At 35.2% G+C, this 15,164-nt stretch overlaps 1 long non-coding RNA gene across 1 annotated transcript in view; it reads left to right on the forward strand.

Moving 5' to 3' along the window:
- Nucleotides 478-15,164, forward strand: part of LOC110268787 — a 21,292-nt gene continuing 6,605 nt past the window's right edge. Inside the window, exons 1-2 of the long non-coding RNA XR_002357254.1 lie at nt 478-489; nt 8,384-8,387. This is a non-coding gene — a long non-coding RNA (uncharacterized LOC110268787). The remainder of the gene's footprint in view (nt 490-8,383; nt 8,388-15,164) is intronic.

A 15,164-nucleotide genomic window follows, 5' to 3' on the forward strand; every position in this document is an offset into this window, starting at 1 on the left:
ATATGAAAAATTTTATAGGGATAATTTTTTGTTATTTCGTAGGTTTCTATAATAATAAACAAAAAATACAGAATTTGCATGCACACTAAAAGCTTTGAATATTTTATTAAATTTTTTATTGTTATGCTTTTAATTTTCAAATAGATTAACAAGATGCCTTCAGTTGTATGCGGTATTTGACTCGTACATTCTTTTTAGTTTTTTTTTTTTTAAATAAAGAACAAAATTAACTAATCATTTTTTAACACAAGATTCCTTAACATTGAAAGAGTCATTGGGTTACATGTCAATAACATTGAAAAAGCTAAAACGGTGTTCAATTCGCTTCAGAATTTGGCAGCAAATTGCTATTTCTTGTAAAGGTGCTTCCGTAAGCCGACAAAAATGTGAGCTATGCTAGCTTAACTAATTAATTACAATTAAATAATGTCTAATAAAAGAGTAAATAATTCGATAATTTACATATTAAAAGCGAAAATAATGATGATAGTATTTGTGACAAGTTGCTAAATTCTTGAACGGTGAGAATTTTCGTGACAAAAATAATTGTGGCTAAATCCTGTTTTGTGGTAGTGATTTTTTTTTTTCTTATGGTTAGTATAAAGTTTAAAGGTAAATTCTATGATATAGGAAGAAAGATTCTTTTATATTTGTATGTTTGTGTTGTTAAAAGAGTAGTGTGACAAGTATTTATAAAGAAAGTAGTTGAAGAGACAAAATTTAACATATTGCAAGTAAAATGTAGTGCATTTTGTCTTATACAGCATGTGAATGATGTATTGATTAAGTAGACTAATTGTATTTATGTTAATTAATTATTAAAGATAATATTGGGGCTTGTATAATTATTTTTTATCTTTAAATTTTTTGAATGTATGGTCTCTCTCCTTAAAAATATTAACTTTACACACAAAAATTTATTAATATTTGTTTATTTTAATATATATCTTTTTTCGTTTTTGATGATGACTTAGATATATTCAACTTCACAAATATAAAAATGTATCTACATATTTTAACCAACAAAAAAAACATACAACTTTACGTATTTACATACATTTAAATTAACGGTAATATTTATATATATTTAATTTAAATATTATATCAATATATCTGTCAATATTGCTCTGGATACATATAGATATTTATAAAAAAATATTATTCAAACACCACATATTCTTGACATCTTATAAAAATAGTTTGTTATTAATTATTTATATATTTAAATTATTTTTTAATTAATAAAATAAAAAAATTATATTTAATTATTTAAAAAATATTGATGTCAAAACAGCATTTGTAATAATGCCATTTTTATGGTGTAGAAAGAGAGAATATATGTTTTGGGAGAGTTGATATTTTTTAAGAATAAAAATTGTAACGAGACTTTGCTCTTTGTTATAAAGGAAAATTAAAAATAAATTTAATGTTAATGCAGTTGCAGTGTTAGTATAAAATAATTTTATATCTATATCTAATGACGTAACACTATATTAACAAAAATAATTATTTTTTATATTGACTGTGTGAATTGTCATCCAAAAGACTAAATATAATTATACGACTGTGTAAAACATATTTTACACTGTCAATATATCAAAATTAAACTCACTAAAAATATGTGCACCCAAAATTAAACATGGTAGACACCAAGAAAAATATAAGAAAATATAGTCATTTTTTCGGTATTATATAGACACTATCTTGCACTACGCCAGGCACGGAGCATAGCAGCGAAGAATTGGAGGCCACACACCTCGCCGCTGCAAAACAAGATAGGGAAGCAGGACTCCTTCGCGTGCCACAACATCAGCGGCGACTCCATCACAAAACGCTGCCAGGTGAGGATCTAATCTTAAATCAATTTTTTGTTTTGCCCCCTTTTTTTCTTATAACCCTGAGTTGATTCCCCCCAAATTTGCAGAAAACCCGCGAAGAGTACTTGGTAGCCCGCGAAACACACCCATCGCTGCTATTCCGCGCCATTGCTGCCGATCCATCGCCTTCCCTCCCTCGTCGAGTGTTCCCTCTCATCCACAGCTCCTGAAACCCATAATCCCTCTTCCAAGGTGTGAGAAATCTCTCACCTCTGCGTTACCCTGCTCCTGTGGATTGTCGAGTCGCACAGCTGCCAACCGTGCCGCTCTCACCGGCGTCGAAGTTGAGCATCTCCTCCATCGCGCGTGAATCCGTCACATCGTCCTCCACCGTGCGCCAATCTGACCTAGTGCGGCCTCTCCCCTTTAACTGGTTCGTTCTTCTCCACTGATCTTTCCTTCTTGTTTTCAATCTTGGTTCAGAATTTTGAGCAAGAATTTGTCTATATCTTCTATTAATTGGGGTTAATTTCTGCTCTTTAGAGTTAGGAATTTGATTCTTGTGACTTGATCCACTATGGACAAGCTCGGATGGCTAATCCTTATTCTGTTTTTGTCATTACTTTAACTATTTGGACTCGTGAGAGTTGATGAGCTAGATAGCTAATTGAGTTAGATTCACTAACAGACTGTAATTTTTTCTGTTAAAATATAATTTTAATTAGATTAATCATACATTTGTATATGATCAGCAATAATGAATTGCTCAAGGTTGACTGGTTCGAGTCATCAATAAAGCATGTCTTAATCTCATCCAATTGAACTGATTTTTAAAGATCCTGTGATTTTCAATCGATTGTTCATTTTTTCTTGTTTTCTCCCATTTTTCTTACGATCGATCATCTATTTTCCTCTTCTTTCTTAAACAGGCTTTAGTTAGTAGAATTTGAAGGGCAATCATGTGAGTTGAAATGAATCAATCAAGCATTAGTACGAGTTAAAAGAAAACTCTATTAGCCTCTAAACCCATACTGAACCCCCTCCCTATGCATGTTCCCTTTAAGGTAAAGATTCCTAGACTAATCTAGTTACAAGGTTTTGGATGAATCTTAATAAATATTGGCCAAATGGTTGTCATCATTTCCTCTTTTTTGGTCTCTTACACGTGATCTCTACTTTTAAGTTTACCAGTTAACCCTTTAAATTAATTTTTCTTTTCAGATAATTCATGAACATTAAACAAGCTTTATACATTTCCGACTGCCCCTAACAATACCATAATTCACTAGGCTAAACTCTCTCAGAATGATCACCTAACTAAGGTTTTGATTCATTTCTGTACCAACTAAAGAAAACTTGTGTAGAGAGTGTTACTTGTTTTATACATAGGTAGGATAATCTAATTAAACTAGACTAGATTAATAGATCTACAAGGTGAGTATAAAGCAGAATGTGATTTAAAAGATACATGCATTTGGTTTTTCGAGATTAAACAAGAAAGATGTATACTCTCATTATCTAGTGACATCTAATCTTAGCCATAGTCAAATAGGTAAGGACATAATCAAACAATAGAACTGTTAAAAGGTGAAATACACTAAAGCAAATTAGTTTCATAAGTAAAAAAATGACTTGGTCATGGATCGTGCTTCCCATTTTTGGAACTGGAATCGTTAAAGAAGATGGATTTAGGTGCGTGTATAGATTAAAACAAACAAATGCTAAGGTATTCATACTGATTTCCATTATGCTCTTTGTATCATACTAGCATCTATGATCTGCTTCGGAGCTTTGACAGTTGAACTTTGATATTTTTATTTTTCATATGCTGTGTTGCTAGTCGGGTATTTGTGCTTGACACCCTGGTAGTTTTTTAGAACAAATTTGTTCGAAAAGTTTACATCTGATAATTTAGATCCATCCAAATGGCTTTGATGGAACAATTTTAAATATGCTTGCTTAGTTGAATCTCTTTGAAGCTTGTACATATCATTTAACAATTTTTATTTTTCCTTGCTGCTTAGTTCCTAAGAAGGCTGCACTATCATAGTATTTCATTTATTGTGTCCAGTTCATTGAATTTATGAAAGCCCATTGATTGGATTTTCTATATATTGTGAACCTAGTTCTATTCCATGTTTTGCAGCATTTATGCATGTTATCATCTGATTGATGAATGAAATGTTAAAATCAAGAGGTGTTTCTAAGTTCTAAGAAACTTATAAACACGTGACTCTTTATCCCATCTTCCGTTTGTCTAATTAGTAACTATTATGATCAACCAAATGGTACAGAATATAGAAGTTGCATTTGTATTATTATTTATGTGAAATCAGGAAATAGCACTAAATTAATTTGTGCAGCTAGCTAGCTTAGCTGGTTTATGTATTAATTATTGGTAAAGAACTTGTTGTACAGAAGGGAGGATTTCTCTGCCTTTACAAGTAAGAACTTTAATGGTGTTATTATAGACTTTGCGTGTTTCATTGCAAATGAAGCCAAGATTACTTAAGAACTCTATTATATGCTTGATTACTTTTACGTTAATTAGTATTGTTATAGCATCCTCCTCCCATGGCTCATATCCAAACAAGGGTACCCTAATAATTCACTGTACTATATCCATTTGTAACAAGTTCTGGTTCCATGCATTCATAGCCATGCCATTTTTTTAGCTCATTTCTCAGAAATCAGATTTATTAGTATTGAATTTTTCTTTAGTCGATCATTGAAATTTGGAATCCACAAGCTAGATATATCAGTAAATAAATATATGATTTCCAATTTACTATTATTATTCCTCTCCTCTGAATAGATTATGAAAACCATTATATATTATCTATGTGTTGAGAAGAAGAACAATGAATACAAAGTAGGTGACTCAAAATTTTTCTCTTTTTTTTTTTTTTCATTTGGGGTTATAACGTATGAAGCAAAATATATTTCACATGCTTGCATTTTTTGTTCCTTTTTATTTTATCCGACTCTTCTTGCCCTGCCATTTTTATTCATAGTTTTTTTGTTCTTTTTTATCTGAACCAATTATTTATACTTACACGGTAGAAGACAGGACAGGAAAACTATAATACGACTCTATTAGAACCATATCTAAAAACAATTTCAAGAATCTATTCCCTATATATAATAATTGTTTTCCTATATGTTTTGTTTTAATTGTTTTCTAAATCTAACTCTCAATCATGTGTTCTTTTTCTATTTTTAAGATATGTTGAAGATTTCTATTCTCTGTACATTATGATTGTTTAGTTATATTTGTTTTTTTAACTATTTTTTAATTCTAACATTTATTCCTTTGTTTTTTTTCATTTTTTTAAAGAATCTTTTCTTTATCTTTTCATTTTTTGGACTTGGAACCAGCTATTCTTTCTACTAGTAGTTTTTTATAAAGCACAGAATTTTGCAATGAGTAAGCCTCTTCCCCAGCACCTATTGTGTGCTATTTATTATTTGGGATGCTAGAAACCTTGTTTCTGTTTCCTATTTGTATTTTTCTGTTGCTCCCTACATGGTTTTGATTGAAATAAACTGTCGAGATTAACTCATATATTAGTTTCCCATTTCATAATTGTGATAAAATGTGATTGGTTCTTCTGACACAGCCTTTTTTTCTTAATTTTTTTTAGTTTTATGTCCTTATTTACTGTTTATTCATCCTATTAATGCCATTTAAATAAAGGCAACATTGATAAGAGTTGGATTAAAAAGCCACGAGATAGTGCAGAATATAGGGATGGTCTGAATAGATTCTTTGACTTCGCATTTGCCAATGCATCATCCGATGGGATGATACACTGCCCATGTCCGTTGTGTGGGTTTCGGTTTTTCCAAATTAGAGAGGATGCGTATGATCATCTTCTGATGAAATCCTTTCCCCCTAACTATACTTTTTGGTTACATCACGGTGAGAGGATCGTAGATGAGAGCTCCAGTGGTAGAGAAGATTCAGAGTCCACTGGAAACTCAGTAGATCAACTGCGTAACATGGTCCACGAGGTATTCAACTTTCCGGGACAACCGGGTGATGATGAAGACTCGATGAATGAACATTTGGGAGACGGTGTGGAAGAGTTGTCGTACTTATCTGATGAACCTAGCCGCGAGGCTCGTGTCCTTCATGACTTTCTTGAAGATGGCGAGCAGGAATTATTTTTGGGATGCTCAAGTTTCTCGAAGTTGTCCTTCTTGGTGAGGCTATACCATATAAAGTGCATGTGCGGAGTGAGCAACAAGGCTTTTGGTTTGATTCTAGAGCTATTGGGAGACGCCTTTGAGCATGCAAAGATTCCGAAGACCTTTCACGATGCTAGGAGGATTGTAAGGAAGCTCAGTATTGAGTACAAGAAGATAGATGCATGTCCAAATGACTGCATGCTATACCAGGGCTCCGACCAAGACCTGTCTAGAAGCAAACGATGTGGAGCATCCAGGTGGAAGCAAAAGACCCGGAGGAATCCTTTAGTAAGGATCAACATCGTCGCCAAGAAGAATGGGAAACCTCAGGCGGCAAAGGTTTTACATTACTTTCCTCTAATTCCACGGTTGTAGCGATTATTCATGTCCAGCAAGACAGCCGTGGAGATGTTGTGGCATAAGAGAGGAACCAACTCTGACGGTTCTTTGAGGTATCCCAGAGACGGCGAGGCCTGGAGAGCATTTGATAGGAGATACACTAATTTTTCTGGTGATCCGTGCAGTGTTCGCTTAGCCCTGGCCAGTGATGGCTTCAATCCTTATGGAAATCTTAGTTCAAAGTACTCAATATGGCCAGTGATTCTTATTCCGTACAACTTACCCCCTAGGATTTGTATGAAACAAACCAACTTTATTCTCTCCATGATTATTCCCAGCCCTAAAATGCCTGGCAATGACATAGATGTCTACCTACAGTCCCTGATCGATGAGTTGAAGTAGTTGTGGACCGGTGTTGATACGTACGATGCCAGTGAGAAGAAAACATTCAAGATGCATGCTGCATTGATGTGGACTATCAGCGATTTTCTTGGCTTGAGCAACTTATCTGGCTAGAATACATACGGCGGGAGAGCTTGCCCTACGTGCAATTTGGACGCCGAGACTAGGCGACTCACCTTCAGTCAGAAATGGTGTTATATGGGTCATCGTCGCTTCTTGAGTCACGATCACAGATATAGACAGGACTGGAGTAGATTTTATGGCAACGTAGATGATAGATCCCCACCTGTCAAATTGACTGACAGGGATATCTTGAGACAGTTGGATGGTGTGCCCATCTCACATGGCAAGGTGCAGGCGATGGGCAGTAAAAGAAGGCGCAGACAACATACCGTGGTGCAAGACGAGTCTCCCTAGAAAAAGAGGAGTATATGCTTTGAGCTCCCATACTAGGAGAACAACGAATTACGTCATAACCTTGACGTGATGCACATAGAGAAGAATGTGTGCGACAACATTGTTTTCACCATGTTGAACGAGAGTGGTAAATCCAAAGACCACCTAAAAGCAAGAAAAGATCTCCAGTTGATGGGAATTAGGCATAATATGTGGCCACTTGAAGGTGGAAAGTATCCCTCTGCAGTCTTTACCATGTCAAATCCACAGAAGGATGTCTTACTTAGGACCATCAAGAATGTGGTCTTTCCACACGGGTACTCTAGCAACATCTCTCGCTGTGTTGATTTAAAACAGCGCAAGTTATCGGGCTTGAAGAGTCATGATTGCCACATTATAATGGAACATCTCCTGCCAATTACGTCAAAACATGTATTTCCCACCCCAGTGTCTGCCGTCCTGGCTGAGTTATCGGCCTTTTTCTGGCTAATATGCAGTAAATCCATAGATCCTCAGCAACTTCTTTTCCTTCAGGATCGTGTGGTCCGTACTCTATGCCACATGGAGATAATATTTCCACCTTCATTCTTCACAGTCATAGTTCATCTAATGGTGCATTTGGTCGAGGAGGTACGCCTCGGTGGCCCAGTGCATTACCGGTGGATGTACCCAATTGAGAGGTAAAGATCTAAATAAGCCTTCTCGACTTGTTTTATTAAGCTAGCTGTCATCTAGTAATTTACCTGTTATGTTCTCGAAGGTACCTATGTCGTCTCAAGCAGTACGTGCGTAATAGGGCACAACCGGAAGGATCGATTGCAGAGGGCTACTTATCCGAGGAGATTCTCACATTCTGTTCAAGATACATAGATAATGTCGAGACTAGGATCAACTGACTAACGCGAGTTGACGATCGGCCGAATGATGCTCCGCTGAGCAAGGTTGCCAGCATGTTCCCAGTGGTTGGAAAGGCGGTCGAAGCTGCCTCATTTTTTACTCCAACAGCAACCAAAAACTTCAAGCACACCGTCATATGCTGATCAATTACATTGCTGTAGAGAAATTCTTGGAGTAAGTATAGAGCCTGAGTTAACAAATTTTACGGCGAGCCAATATGGTATTGATATTATTGAACTTGAACTAACTTTTTGTTCGCATAGTGAGTACAGAGCCATCGCAAAGAGAAAACTACAAAATAAAATAAGGTCCCAGTCTCACATAGATAGTGTTGTGCACAGAGAAGTTCCCAACTGGTTCAGGCATGAGGTAATCCATAATATCTCAGGATCCAACTCCCCTTTGATGCTTTCTTGCCTCTAGTGGTTCAATGCCAGGTCCCATTTGGAAGCACCATTCATTCGAACAAGTTGCAGTGGCTTGCCTGCGGTCCCCTTACCCAAGCCAGACGCTTTCAGGCTTACAACATCAATGGATTTAAATTTAGAACCATGTCGAGGAAGGAAGGGATGAAAACACAGAATAGCAGGGTGTATGTCACTTCCGATACTAGAAGTTATGCAAGCAAACGGGATGCTAATGTTACTGTCAGCGGTGTGTCATATTACGGTAGATTAGTAGACATCATCGAGCTAAATTACCGTGGTCAATTCACTGTAGTCTTGTTCAAGTGTATTTGGGAAGACACCACGTCGGGCAGAGGCATACGACAAAACATGTTAGGCCACACCTGTGTCAATTTTGCCACTCTGATTCACACCGGTGATCGAGAGGACGATGAGCCATACATCTTAACATCTGAGGCGCGTCTTGTGTTCTACGTGGAGGATGATGTTGACAATAGATGGAGTGTAGTAGTCCATGTGAAGCCAAGAGATTTGTTTGAAATGGGTGAAGATTACGAACATTGTGAGATCGACCTTCATCCCCAATCTTGTATGACTAGCTTACCCGAATTTGATGTTGAAGGCCTGCGGTTGACACGAGACGGTGATATAGAAGAATCCACTAATGAAGGCATTGAAAATTGTGATGAGGCCGTCGATTCATAATTACGTTTATGTGTCATGCATTTAGCTTATATTAATATGAGATTCTGCATAGATATTACTATCATGCTTCACTAATGATTTTGTCCTTCTTGTATTTTAGTCATATCAATAGACAATAGATTGAATTGATTGAGTTATTTTAGATATTTTAAAACCTTTTATCTCATAAAAAGCTCTATTATCTAACTGGTTTTTTAGAATGCTCTAACCTCTTCTACAAGTCTTCATGTAATCACATGTTTATATTGTCTTTGTACATTCTTTCTGTGTCTGTGGCATATCAGGGAAATTAGAGAGTCGAGACTTCTTCTTGGTCTGTAAAAGCTACTGGTTCGTAGAGAAGATGATAGATGCGTCCCCATTCTCTTCATTGGACCATGCAACATCCTTTTCAAGGGAGTTGTGGTTCAAAGAGTCTCGTATACAATCATGGCTGGATGCATTCTCTGGACATAAACACCTCACTCGAGCCATTCGCCATGCGCCAGCTTCAATGATAAAGGTTTGATTGCTGTTGTCCAAACCAATTTAAACTCCCTTTTCATGTTTCTAGATGAAACACGACATAGATTTCATTTGATTATGTTAAACATTTTAGGAGTTGCATCAATGGGACCGAAGGTACATTGCTAAGTTTAGATTTGAGTTCACAACAAGTACGGACACGTGCTTCTCACAGAAAATACTCGATGAGGTGAAGGTAAATGTGCATGTCTTTATGCTTGTATGTATCTATGTGTTTGTAAGTTGCTGTTTTCGGATGATTATAGATGAAAATCAATTTCATGGTTAGCCTTTTTGTTTCATGTGATGTCCGCTGATGCTAGTTGTGGTTGATAATTTGATGTAAATTTTTCAATTTGTTCGGTCCTAAATGTGGTTACATGAGAGTCAAATCTATGTTTTTAGATAAAAGTTTGAAAAAGTATTTAGTTAACATAAATTCAATTTTTTGATCAAGTTATTTAATCAAAAACTAAATTTTTTGTGAAATTAAAATGATAATTTATTCACAAAAAATACTAGATGGATACTGAGATTTCCATCACAATAGTCTCGATGAGACAGAAGAAAGCTAACAGCGGCCCCAATTCTAAACTACTTTACCATATAGAGATGCAATATAACAATACAGAGATACAATATAAGACAAATGGGGAGTATATATCATGCTTTTATGACTTATGAAATTGGTTGAAACCATGGTGGTAGACATGCAGTTTATTTTTTTTATTTGTGAGTGGAAGTATAATAACAGTATTATCCTGATGTTCTTGAATTTGACTATTTGAACCATCATGGATGCTTTGTATACTATCAAGGCTTAAAATGCATTGTGAGACTATATGTTGTAGAATTTATGGTTGCTTATGAGCCTGGCTTTCACCCTGTATAGTGAGAAAACGATTTGTTGTTGGTGTCATTGCTACGAGCTCTGCCAACTCCGTATATCATTGCTATTGGAGTCCCACCTTATGAAATAGTTAATGGGCAAAATAAGAGTAAAGGGAAGGGCAAAATTTGGGAGGAAAAGTCTGTTGCTGAGTGGTTCAGATACATGGCAGAACATAGAATTTTTTATATAGAAAGATCACAAAAGTAGTTTTATACAGTTGAGGGCTCTAACTCTCCTCATTGTATTTGATTAACTAGCCACAGAATCTTAATTTCCAGGGTTCTTTAGCACCTTTCTGAGAATCCTCAAACTTTCGTCCACATTTGGATGTTAGAAGAGAAAAAAGAAACTATTCAGAAATTTCCAATAAAACATACCACTAAATTTTAATTTATTTCCTTATGGGCTATGGCATTCCCATGTTGTCATTTTTCTGAGGTAGGTTTGTTATTAAGATGGTAGGTCTTATTAACTATGCAATATGTGTGTGTTTCTCAATATACGATTCTTATGATGTATATATAATAACAACAACTACTTATCTTTTTTGATATTGGAAATGCTCAGCTATCTTAGCATCCCTTATCTAGTCTTTGAAGTCTAATTAACATCATTTGACCCGTGAAGTGGCATCTTTATTTGGCCTTTAAGACCTGCTTTTATAGTTAATTGAGACGAACTCCTGTAGCAGCAAAATTTTCGAGTTGTGTCAAGATGTTCCAAAAGCCAAAGATTATAAAAATATTTAGTTTTTTGTTGAATCTCCAACTCTTGTTTAGTTCCATATTCATGAAACCCCTTTTTGTGCAGGCACGCTATGAAAATACTCTTGTCGTTGAACTGGATATTGCAGCACGAGAGGAATTTAAACTCATAGAACATGGACTTGCACGACTATGGGAACGTAAGAAAGACAACTTTTTAGCTGTTGATGTCATAAGATTATGTTCACACACTAATTCATCTTATTGTGGGCTGATTTGGCTATGATGCACCTCTTAGGGATATCTCGATCCAGATTCAGGAGGCATCTGAAGACCTGGGAGAGGTGGTTCCAGATTCAATGGAGAAAGATGACATTGTTTCCTCATATGGCTTTGATGAGGCTGATTCTACTGGACGAGAGACCTCGATTCTGTCATATGACCTTAATAAAATGCCAAAAGAGAATGAATATCCCTATAGTGGAATGTCTCTTGAGAAGAAGAATGCGTGGCACTTGGCTATGTGGGCGACGCGATACTTGAAACCTTGAGGATAGTGCAATGGTTTAATTGAAGAATTTTTAGTCAAGTTTATAACGAATGTGTCAAGGTAAAACTCAAAATATCCACTTTGAATTAAATATGCTTTTTTTTTTCAATTTGTGACAAATTGTGTTATCTATGTAGCAAATTTTTCACTTTGATGAAGATAGCGAAGGAATTATCAAGAAAAATATTTTGAAAAGTATGGAGAAGCCTTGGAAAGAAACAAGGCTGAGGTTGTATAATGCTTTTTACAAGCCAACATTCATGACTGAACAAAATAATGAGCATCGTCAGCCGGGAATTGATCGAGAACATTGGAGATGGTTCCTTGACTATCGCGCCAAGGCTGAGACGAAGGTAATCTAATTTATCATTGGTATATAAAATAAAAATAAAAAATGAAATGAATTTAATCTTTTTATCCTGTTTGTCTAAAAGAGTACAGTTTTTTATAGATTAGAACAGGTCATTATTGATCATAATAATAATCGATGTATTTGTGAAACTAACTATATATAGGAAAGGAACTAATCAAAAGATAGATTAGAAATAAGTAAGGTTCATGTCTCTGACTTTTATTTAGATGCTAACTGAAAATTCTAGTACTTGAATTGAAGCATGTAAAGATAAATGATTAAGGTGCCAAATAGTTTTCTTGGTCAGCCAGAAAAAGAAAACCAGATTAAAAGGTGGATGGAACATACATAGACTGCATACAAAGTTGACCTTATAATAATTACCAAGCCACTTGTTCATACACAACAAAACAATTTATGTTGCATTGAGTATTTTTAAATCAGTTCCTAATCTCCTGTTGTCTCTGATGGACCAATAGGAGAAGTGCCAGAAAAACACAAAAAATTGATCAAAGCAACTATATACCCACACTGGCGGTTCAAAAAGCTTCGCACGGTGGATGGAAGAAGAGGTACTTCACTTTTTCATTCACTATTTGGACTATCTCTATGAATTAATTTAATTGATTTTGTGGAATACGGTAATGACAAAAACTTTGTCCTTACAATCGGAACAACAAGGGAGGAGAGTCGGTAGAGGAAAGTTATGGATCACAGTGCACAAAAAAAAAAGATGGTTCCTATATCAATGATGAAGCAAGAGCAATCGGTGTAAGTACTACTTGTTAGACTTTGTCGTTAAAATTATCGTCTCACATAAGGTACTTGTTTACTTCTACATTAAATGATATATGATATTTTCTTAATTTTATTGTGGCATTTACAAAACGATATATGATCGACAAACATTCATATTTGATTCTGTGTAATTTTTAGATTTCATACATTTTTGGCACCATGTTGATTATAATTTATATAAGCTTTATTGATAGAGCAAAATTGTATTATTTGTGTTATTTGTAAACCTAGATGAATGGATTTAGTTTACGAAGATTACGGCAGATTTTGACATAGGAGGTTATATTTGATGTGCAGATTAAGTAACCTCAGGAGTAATTCGAGTGCATGATGATATGCTTATGGTTTAATTTCATCTGTGATTTCATTGATTTGTGGATAACAGTTCGTTAGTTATTGCTGTACATAAAATATATGCTACATAATACAGTTGTTAGTTAAGCATTAAAAAGACACGTCCTACATTGCATGAGATTTAAATCCTTAAGTAGAGTTTCACATTTCTTAGGAAAATTCTCTTTTTGTTATGTTTGACATAATTCAGTTTCACTTATCCTTTATTTCTTTTTTAAGTGGTTGGCATCACGTGAAACAGATGCTCTTATTTGGTTGTTTTATGTTGTTATCTCTTGAGACCAATTTTTTTCGAACATATTTGTGTCTTTTTTACTGTGATGAAAGTGATATAGTTAATCATCCTGTTTGGTGTGTTATTGAGATGCGATGGACCTATCAACAAAATGATTGTATTTGCTAATTTGTGTCTGTAGAAAAGAATTGAGGAGATTGAGCAACAAGATAAGTCTTCTAGGGTGTTGTCTTAAAGTGATTCCATTGCTCAGGTTTTCGAAAAAGAGAAACCGGGTAGAGTACGTGGTGTGGGTTTCGGACCGACTCCTACTCAACTCTTCGGTCCGAATTCACATGCGCCTGGCAACGGAGTCCAACTAGAGGAGACCCAGAGGAAGCTGATTGAACTGCAGGCAGAGCTGGAAGGCGAGAAGTTGAAGAGGAAGGTGATGGAGGATGAGGCAGCAGTAGAGAAGAAAAGGATGAAGGCGATGGAGAGTGCTCTGATTTATCTATTTCAGCGGCAAGGTGAGGAGCTGCCACTAGACATCGCTGCAGGGATGAGTTTCGTGGAATGATAGAGTGATAAAAGTATATTAGGATTGGAGACATTTAGGATTGCCTTAAACATTTTTGTTGAATTATTAGACTATACAACTCTTTACAAGAGATTTGTTTTCTTCGTATTTTAATAAATATGTTATTTTGTTTAGCAGATAATTTTTTTGATTTTGCCACAAGTATAGATTCTAAGGTTGAAAATATTCACTCTTAAAATAATAAAAAATCTAAAAAAACAAATAACCTTTTTAATAGTAGGAACAAGTTGTGTGGAGATAGCAGAGTTTCTCTTTGATTAGTATATCAAAACAATTTAGACAAGTCTGTATGAAAAAAGCAAATTATTTTATTGTTTATAATTTATAAGTGAGTTATTGTATCAAATAAGTAACATTTTTTAATTATTAAATTAATATTTATTATCCAACGTAGATTTTATAAGGTTATTATTAAACCTCATAAATTATAAAAAAATCTGTTAAAAAAAAAACCTTATAGTTAATAATTTTCATAAACTTTAAAAGAAAATTAATAAAAAAATTTGTTGACATTTACCTATAAAATTACGTTTGTTTTATTATTGTGATGTTCTCTCCGCGTTTTAAGGCCGTCAAAAGAAAGACTAATCGCCACCAAAATTTGGCGGCGTTTTAGTTTCCGGTCGCCAAATCACCTAGTGGGATCAATACCCGCAGCCCTAACTCAAACCGCTGCCAAAAGTCGTTGGCGACCATATTGACGGAGATTTAGTTTTAAAACGCGGCGTTCTCATCTTTTGGCGGCGGTTTACTCTGACTGTGCTAAACGAAGTACAAATGGCCGCCAAAAGTTTGGCGGTGTAACATTTGGCTATACAAGTTCAACCGTGTGCAAATCGCCGCCAAGTCTTGGCGGCGATTTACCATGATATCAAAGCCCGTGTTAATGGCCGCCAACGTTTGGCGGCGGTCTACATTGTTTAAAAAATTAAAAATTCAGTGCAAAACCGCCAAATTTTGGCGGCGATTAAATTCTTATTATTTTTTTAAATCCAAAAGTTCTTTTATACATATTTATTAAAATTTATAATATCTTAATTT

The sequence above is a fragment of the Arachis ipaensis genome, chromosome B02 (assembly GCF_000816755.2).
Source record: "Arachis ipaensis cultivar K30076 chromosome B02, Araip1.1, whole genome shotgun sequence".
Classification (NCBI taxonomy): domain Eukaryota; kingdom Viridiplantae; phylum Streptophyta; class Magnoliopsida; order Fabales; family Fabaceae; genus Arachis; species Arachis ipaensis.